Source organism: Cebus imitator, unplaced genomic scaffold, assembly GCF_001604975.1.
Source record: "Cebus imitator isolate Cc_AM_T3 unplaced genomic scaffold, Cebus_imitator-1.0 Scaffold650, whole genome shotgun sequence".
Taxonomy (NCBI): Eukaryota; Metazoa; Chordata; class Mammalia; order Primates; family Cebidae; genus Cebus; species Cebus imitator.
Window position 1 is genome coordinate 325,853 of NW_016107965.1, and position 9,015 is coordinate 334,867.

Sequence of the window (9,015 nt, forward strand, 5' to 3'; positions counted from 1 at the left end):
ACCTACTAGCAAGAGGCTTTGTGTTTACTATGGACAGTGGAACTGTGCTAATTCTAAAAAGGTGATTTCTCTTACTGATTGCAAAATGCAATTCTAAAGGCAAACGTCACATATATATGAATGTTAGTTTTATTGGACAAGGTGAAAAATGTTTCTCTCCCATAGAAGGGAAAAATGAGAAATCTTTCTCATTCTTTGCTTTGAATGATTGTGTGTTGAGAGGTGAGTGTGTCCTGGGTTTGTAACTCACCTCCTTAGGGAAAGGGAATTGTTATATTCATTTTTGTAGCTCCTCATCCGACCTGCACAGAGCATTTAGTGGCCAATCAGCCAATGAGAGTCTGTATATTTCTCTAATTTCTCGGCAGCAAAAGGGAATAGGTGGGTGATTTTAGTATTTGGAGCATTCAACAAGGAGAAGGCAGTTCCCAACTGCCTGGTTTGTCCTGTGGTGTTTCTTTCTTTCTTTTTTGTTTTTTGTTTGTTTCGAGACGGAGTCTTGCTCTGTTGCCCAGGCTGGAGTGCAACGGTGTGATCTCAGCTCACTGCAACCTCTGCCTCCTGGGTTCAAGCAATTCTCCTACCTCAGCCTCCCGAGTAGCTGGGACTACAGGCGTGCGCCACTATGCCCAGCTAATTCTTGTATTTCTAGTTAGAGATGGGGTTTCATCGTGTTGGCCAACTGGTCTCGAACTCTTGATCTCAAGTGATCCACGCCTCTACCTCCCAAAGTGCTGGGATTACAGGCATGAGGCACCATGCCCAGCCCGTCCTGTGATGTTTCTGACCTTGAGTCTTGCCCCTCTGCAGGCCGTGGGCACCGGAAAGACAAAGCTAACGTGACTGTTGAGAATATATTTCCTACCTTGGTAGATTCTACGGTTCCTGAGCATGTGGGATGGTTTCTGCAGTTGTATTTTTGCCAGAGGTGATAGTGGGGAGGGAGTGGAGAGGGTGCATGGAAGGTAAAGCTGTATTTTTTTTTTTTTTTTGAAATGGAGTTTTGCTCTTGTCACCCAGGCTGGAGTGCAGTGCTGCAATCTCAGCTCACTGCAACCTCTGCCTCCCGGGTTCAAGCAATTCTGCCTCAGCCTCCCTAGTAGCTGGGATTACAGCACCTGCCACCACATCTGGCTACATTTTTTTTTGTATTTTTAGTAGAGATGGGGTTTCACCATGTTGGCCAGGCTGGTCTTGATTCCTGACCTTAGGTCGGCCTCCCAAAGTGCTGAGATTACAGGCATGAGCCACCGCGCCCCGCCAAAGCTTTATTTTTTTAAGCAACAATTTTATTCTAGGCATTGTGCTAAATTTAACAGCTTTACCTACTGTAAAACGCACCCATTATAGGTGTACAATTAATTCAGGGTCTCTTAGTTAGGCTTGCACGTAAAATACAGGATATCCAGTTAAATGTGAATTCCTAGGCTGGGCACGGAGGCTCATGCCTATAATACCAGCACTTTGGGAGGCCTAGGCAGGCAGATCACTTGAGATCAGGAGTTTGAGACCAGCCTGGTCAACATGGTGAAACCCCGTCTCTACCAAAAACACAGAAATGATTGCACCACTGCACTCCAGCCTGGGTGACACAGTGAGACTCTGTCTAAAAAAAAGAAAAAAAAAATTATCTGAGTGTGGTGTCACACCCCTGTAATTCCAACTACTTGGGAGACCAAGGCAGGAGAACCGCTTGAACCAGGGAGACAGAGGCTGTAGTGAGCCGAGATCATGCCACTGCACTCCAGCCTGGGCGACAGAGAGAGACACCGCCTCAAAAAAAAAAAACGTGAATTTCAGGTAAACAGCAAATGCTTTCTTAGTGTTAAGTATATCCCATGCAATGTGTGAGGATGTCCCATCTGAGACATACTTATATTAAAAATAGTATTTGTTGCTTACCTGAAACTTAACTGAACATGCTGTATTTTTATTGACTAAATTTGGGAACCCTACAATTTGTGAATGCAGAGTTGTACAACCATCACCACAATCCAGCAAGCACATTCTTCACCCCAAGAAGTTCCCTCTTGCCCATTGGCAATCATTCTCTGATCCCTCCCCAAGCCTAGGCAACCTCTGGTCTGCATCCTGTCTCTATAGATTTGAAGACGACTGTACTTTTAAGTGGAGAGACTTGGCTGTTACATAACTTTATTTAAAATCCGAGTATTTGCATGAAGCGTTTCATTTTTTTCAAGCGAAACCACGGAGGAGAGTGGCTTGCCAACTTGGGGTCTGTCTTTTGCTGTCTGAGTGGCCCTTGGGTTACAGGTATGTCCATCATTTAAATCTGTTGGTGTTTCCAGACCACATGGGTAACCCCTGTTGTGGCCAGCTGAGAGCCTCTTCACTTGTCACTGAGCGTGGGGACTCCTTCCAGGACTGGGCAGGGTAGAAAGTCGGGAGAGGAGGTCAAACCATCAGAGGGGCCATTCAAGAATGCTGCGGGCTTCCTTGACAAAATGCTGGTCCTTGGCTACCTGGGGCCAGTCCTGGAATGACTTAACTAAATTAAATATTATGAATCAAGGCACCGAGACTGGTGCCTAAACGGTAGCTGGAAAATAGTCTCCCATGAACCCAGAGTGACCTTTGCTCCACACCCAGTTGGGCCTAAGCCTGGAGCTCTAGAGATACCCATGAAGGATGGCTCCTGCTTTAAGAACTTAATTCTTCAGTGATTAATGTTTCCAGAGCACTAGCCACAGGCAGGCATTTTCTTTTTTTTCTTTTTTTTTTTTTTGAGACGGAGTTTTGCTTTTGTTACCCAGGCTGGAGTGCAATGGCGCGATCTCGGCTCACCGCAACCTCTGCCTCCTGGGTTCAGGCAATTCTCCTGCCTCAGTCTCTCAAGTAGCTGGGATTACAGGCATGTGTCACCATGCCCGGCTAATTTTTTATTTTTAGTAGAGATGGGGTTTCTCCATGTTGGTCAGGCTGGTCTCAAACTCCCGAACTCAGGTGATGTGTCCAGGCAGCATTTTCTAGATGCTTTACATGTGTTAATGGCCAATCCTCACGGACATACTGTGTGGCAGATACTATTATTCTCTACATCTTGCCTGTGAGAAATCAAGGCTCAGAGAGGTTAAACAGTCCCCTGAGGTCACACAGCTAGTCTGAGCCCAGAAGAGCCTTTTCTCCTACTATTACTCTGTGTTGCTTCAGAATATGGTGTACGTTCTGTGGGAGACCAGAAAGCAAGGCATCTGAGCTACTGGGAAAAAGGGATGAAACAAGTCCCCTGAGGAGTTAGCTGACCAAGGAAGCAGGGAAGAGCATCTCAAGCAGAGGGAACAGCACATGCAAAGGTTATAGGCAAGGTACTGTGGCCTGCATAAAGAGAGGCTGGGCTGGGTGTCGTGGCTCACACCTGTAATCCCAGCACTTCGGGAGGTTGAGGCAAGCAGATCACAAGGTTAGGAGTTCAAGACCAGCCTGACCAACATGGTAAAATCCTGTGTCTACTAAAAACACAAAAATTAGCCAGGTGGTGTGTGCCTGTAATCCCAGCTACTCAGGAGGCTGAGGCAGGGGAATTGCTTGAACCCAGAAGGTGGAAGTTGCAGTGGGCTGAGACTGTGTCACTGCACTCCAACCTGGGTGACAGAGCAAAATGCATTAAAAGTACAGAGATGAAATAGGCATTATTAACATTAAGTGACCACATTCTCAACATGCTATGCAAAAAAACCAAACAAACAAACAAAAGTGGCTGATGAGGCTTGGGATAAGTGACATTCCAGAGCATTTCAAAAAATCTCAAATGCTTTCTTTGGGAAAAATAGTGTGATTTTGGCAAGAGAAAGAATCTCAAAAGAGAGCTCTGGGGCCTTCAAGGGGCAGTTGCTAACGAGGTGAATTGCGTCTGGTGCATCTCTCTCCCTCACAAGGCCTGTTTGTGCTTCTGTGATAAAAGGGCTAGCAGCACCCGTGCTGTGGGGTGGAGGGCAGAATCTAAGAGAATGGGATGGAATAACGTAGCTGGCAGGCGCTGAGAACTTCACAGCCCTGGGCCCCGCTGCATCCGCGCAGGCACCCATGCTTTACTGACACCTGGAAAAGGAGCTGGGAATTTGTTTTCCATTTGGCAGAGCCCCTTTCTCTACCTGTGGTCTTCCTCTACCTGCGGTTCTGGAGGCTCAGCCTGGAGAGGCGCTAGGCCGCTAACCGACTCCGGCGTTGGGGATGTGTTTTCAGGGCCGGGGAAGGGGGAAGTCCTATTGCCGCTCCCTGCGGGCCCCCTTCCTGGTGATTTATCGCTATGGAAACCGAGCTCCTTTCCTCTTCGCGCTGCCTGCTGCTGGGAGTGCACATTGTTGATGCTGTTGCCGTTCAGATCAGAAGTTCCTTCCTCTTTCCTGCTGCAGAAATGCCACAGTAACCTACGTGGCCCAAGAACTGCCGCTCACACCTGAAGAGCCCAGGCTTGGGAAAAACAATCTCATCGGATTCCCCAGGGGTCATGGGGGCCTTCTGGGTAAGCAAAGCCGGCCTCAGAACAATGTCGGGGAGAACAATGCGGCGGTGGCTGAGCTGGTGGCCCTGCAGTTCCTCTCCCTTCAGCTTCCCTAGCTGCGGGTTAAACATGGGTTTACAGGCCGGGCGCAGTGGCTGACGCCTGTAATCCCAGAACTTTAGGAGACTGAGCCAGGTGGATCACCTGAGGTCGTGAGTTCGAGAACAGTCTGACCAACATGGAGAAACCCCGTCTCTACTAAAAATATAAAAATTAGCTGGGCATGGTGGTGCATGCCTGTAATCCCAGCTACTCTGGAGGCTGAGGCAAGAGAATTGCTTAAACCCGGGAGTCAGAGGTTGCGGCGAGCTGAGACCGTGGCACGGCACTCCAGCCTGGGCAACAAAAGAGAAACTCCGTCTCAAAAAAAAAAAAAAAAAATGGTTTACAGGCAATCGCAGGTAGCATTGCATTAGGCGGCAGAAAACTGAAACTCAGAGTCCCTTAGTGTAGGCAAAGTCTCCCGTGACAGCCTTGCTGCAGGTGCCCACCCATTGCATATGCCCACCCATGACATATACCCATCCACTGCTTATGCCCACCCATGACATATACCCACCCGCTGCAGATGCCCACACATTTAATATGCCTGCCCATTATACATGCCTGTCCTCTGCACATACCCACTCACTGCACATGCTCTCCCATCACATATGCTCACTCACTGCACAGGCCTGGTGAGGCTCGACTGGACTTTTGAGAGCTGGCTCTACTGGACTTGGTCCGGCCCTCAGTAACCATTCCTTAGAGGCCAGTGCCTGGATTAGAGTACCCTGGGCATAGCATCACATATCCCTGAGCCAGGGCCTAGACTTAAGGACACAGGGCAAGGGGGGATTCCAGAGACAACAGAGGAAGCTCTCTGACCAGGAAGTCCTGAGACACTGCCAGGCCCAGCAGACCCCTTGCTGGCCACACAGATAAGATATGGCTAATCTCAGGGCCTCAGGGTCATTCTCTGTACGTTGACCTAAGGAATTCTTCTGTAGGTCTCATTATGGGGGATGGAAGAGAGGAAGCTAAGAGCACCTCCTACTTGCCCATCTGTCTCTTAGAGAGGTTCATCTGAGAGTAGTTTTCTGGGGAAACTGGCCTTGAAATGACCTGGGAGAAAAACATTTCATTTAGGAACCGAGGCTTGTCAATGCATCTCACAATAATGTGCAGAAATTCCCTTTACCTCCCTGAATATCCAAGATCTTTTTTTTTTAAATAGAAATGGGGTATCTCCATGTTGGTCAGGCTTGTCTCGAACTCCCAACCTCAGGTGATCTGCCCACCTCGGCCTCCCAAAGTGCTGGGATTACGGGCTTGAGCCATGGTGCCTGGCCCCAAGATCTTTTCTAGGTGCAAAATGTTCCTGTTTGTTTTCCATTTAGAATTTCCCCTTATTTGGAGTGTTTCCTCCCTCTCACCCTCAGAAAATTTCGAAGTTCCTTCCACATTCTAAAGAACATGGAAATGTTCTTTAGAATTAGAGCAATGTGAAAATCTATGGTTTTGTTTTTGTGGGTTTTTTTTTTGAGACTGAGTCTCGCTCTATCGCTCAGGCTGGAGTGCAGTGGCATGATCTTGGCTCACTGCAATCTCCATCTCCCGCGTTCAAGTGATGCTCCTGCCTCAGCCTCCTGAGTAGCTAGGACCACTGGCGTGTGCCATCACACCCAGCTAATTTTTCCATTTTTAGTAGAGACAGGGTTTACCATGTTGGCCAGGCTGGTTTCAAACTCCTGACCTCAAGTGATCCACCCACCTCAGCCTCCCAAAGTGGTGGGATTACAGGTGTGAGCCACAGCACCTGGCCCCAATTTTAAAATATAAATATTTTTATTGAGATAATAGTAAATTTGCATGCATTTGTAGTACATAATACAGAGATATGTACCAATTTCCCAATGGTAACATTTTGCAAAACTACAGTATACCATCACAACCAAATTTCCTGGCTTTTGTTTATTCATTTGTTTTGTTTTTGAGACAGGGTCTCACTCTGTCACTCAGGATGGGGTGCCATGGCCCAATAATGGCTCACTGTAGCCTCCACCTCTGGCTCAAGCAATCCTCCCACCTCAGCCTCCCGAGTAGCTGGGACCACAGGCAAGTACCCCATGCCTGGCTAATTTTAAAAAAATGTTATGTAGAGATGGGGTCTCACTATGTGTCCCAGGAGGGTCTCGAACTCCTGGGCTCAACTGATCCTCCCGCCTCAGCCTCCCAAAGTGCTAGGATTACAGGCATAAGCCATAGCACTGACTGCAACTGGTCCATTTTTAAAAAGCTCTAATTAAAGCACGTCCTTGACATTTGGGAGGTATCCATCTGCAGGCCCAGATGTGTGCTCACTTTCTCAGTATTAGGAATGTTTACACAGGCTCCTGACTTGGTCCTAAATCACATGAATCTCATTTCTGTCTAGAAGCGCCATTTCCTGTGCATATTCTCATACCCCAACTTGGCTGCCTTTTTGATTTTTATATATCTATTTATTTCAATTTTGTTTAATCAGTTAACGAAGCTGTAAAGAAACAGGAAACATTAAGACAGTTGTATAGAACAAGGTGAAGGATTACATCCTTGAATAACCTTGGTGAACACATATGTCACATTCACTGTATTTCAACTGTTTCAGGCTTTGATCTAAACCAAAGGTTTTTCTATTGTGGAGCATTTCAATAAGTCCTGAAATGTTTTTCTTTTTTTTGAGACAGAGTCTCGCTCACTCTGTCACCCAGGCTTGAGTGTAGTGGCACGATCTTGGCTCACTTCTGCCTCCTTGGTTTAAGCAATTCTCCTGCCTCAGCCTTGTGAGTAGCTGGGATTACATGCACGAATCACCATACTCAGCTAATTTTTTGTATTTTTGGTAGCGATGGGGTTTCATCATGTTAACCAGACTGGTAACTAATTCCTGACCTCAGGTGGTCCACCTGCCTTAGCCTCTTAAAGTGGCTGGGATTACAGGTGTGAGCCATCGCACTCACCCTGAAATGTAGAAAGGCACTGTGTGAGGAGTTAAGGGCTCAGGGCTGAAGGCAGGCAGCCAGCATCACCACTTCTGCTGGGGTGGGATTGTGGACAAGAGTACTAACCTCTCTGAGAATCTTGTTTCTCTCTTGTAAAATGAGGGTAATAACAGTATCTGACTCATAGGATTAAAGGAAACCTGAGAAGTATCTAAACACTCGATAAATGTTAGCTATTATTGTTTAAATAAAAGCTCCATAGTGGAATCTTACATTATAATTTTTAGGAGTAAGATCATAGCTCTCACACCAATATAATACGAACACGTGCCAGAGGAGCGCGGTGGCTCACGCCTGTAATCCCAGCACTTTGGGAGGCCGAGGAAGGCAGATCACCTGAGGTCGGGAGTTTGAGGCCAGTCTGACCAACATGGAGAAATCGTATCTCTACTACAAAATATGAAATTAGCTGGATGTGGTGGCACATGCCTGTCACTCTGTCACCCTGTCACCCTGTCACCCAGGCTGGAGTGCAGTGGCTACTCAGGAGGCTGAGGCAGGAGCATTGCTTGAACCCAGTAGGCAGAGGTTGCGGTGAGCTGAGATCATACCATTGTACTCTAGCCTGGGCAACAAGAGCAAAACTCTGTCTCAAAAAAAAAAAGTGGCCTTTCATGTGTGGCTTTTCTCCTTACCGCGCCCTGAAGGTTCATCTATAGTGTAGCACGTATCAGTATTTCATTCCTTTTGTTGTTTAGAGATAGTCTCACACCGTGACCTGGGGCAGAGTGCAGTGATGCGATCCTAGCTCATTGTAGCCTCAAAGTCCTGAGCTCAAACAATCCTCCCATCTCAGCCTCCAGAGTAGCTGGAACTAACAGGGGCACGCCACCACACCAGGCTAACTTTTTAAACAAATTTTGAGGGAAGTTGGTGTGAGATGAAAAAAAAGTTTGTTTTTTGGTAGAGCCAGGGTCTCGCTATGTTGCCCAGGCTGGTCTCAAACTCCGCTTTAAGCAATCCTCCAGTCAGGCTGGTCTCAAACTCCTGCCCTCATGATCCACCCGCCTCGGCCTCCCCAGGTGCTGAGATTACAGGCGTTGAGCCACTGTGCCCAGCTATTACTATGTTCTTATTGTGCTCTGCTGGTTAAATGTGCTTTCAAAGGCTAGCTCTTGTTTGATCTTCCTAACAAGCCTATACAATGGATAGATGGACATATTATTCCCCTTATATAGGTGAGGAACATGAGCCTCAGAGCATTTAAGCTATTAAACTGCAGAGAACAGACAGGAACCTCAAGCTTCTGATTTATACATTACTGCTTGGTCATTCCCAGGCTGGGGTGTATCCCAAACCCAGTGGATGGGGGCTGATGAGTCTGGCTCATCAACTCCAAGACTGAGACCTGTGGCTAAAGGTGGGGGAAATGGAGTGGACGGTGAATCTTTTTTTTTTTGGGGGACGGAGTTTCACTCTTGTTACCCAGGCTGGAGTGCAATGGCGCGATCTCGGCTCACCGCAACCTCC

General features: G+C 47.4%; 1 protein-coding gene across 2 annotated transcripts in view; it reads left to right on the forward strand.

Moving 5' to 3' along the window:
- The first annotated feature begins 2,159 nt into the window (after window positions 1–2,159).
- The window catches only part of PECAM1 (platelet and endothelial cell adhesion molecule 1), an 84,509-nt gene continuing 77,653 nt past the window's right edge, over window positions 2,160–9,015 (forward strand). Inside the window, exon 1 of one of the 2 annotated variants that reach the window (XM_037734649.1) lies at window positions 2,160–2,274. The gene's annotated coding sequence lies outside the window, so the exon portion shown is untranslated. Of the gene's footprint in view, window positions 2,275–3,983; window positions 4,484–9,015 lie in introns of those variants that run through there. The other variant, XM_017517863.2, reaches the window with a different exon arrangement.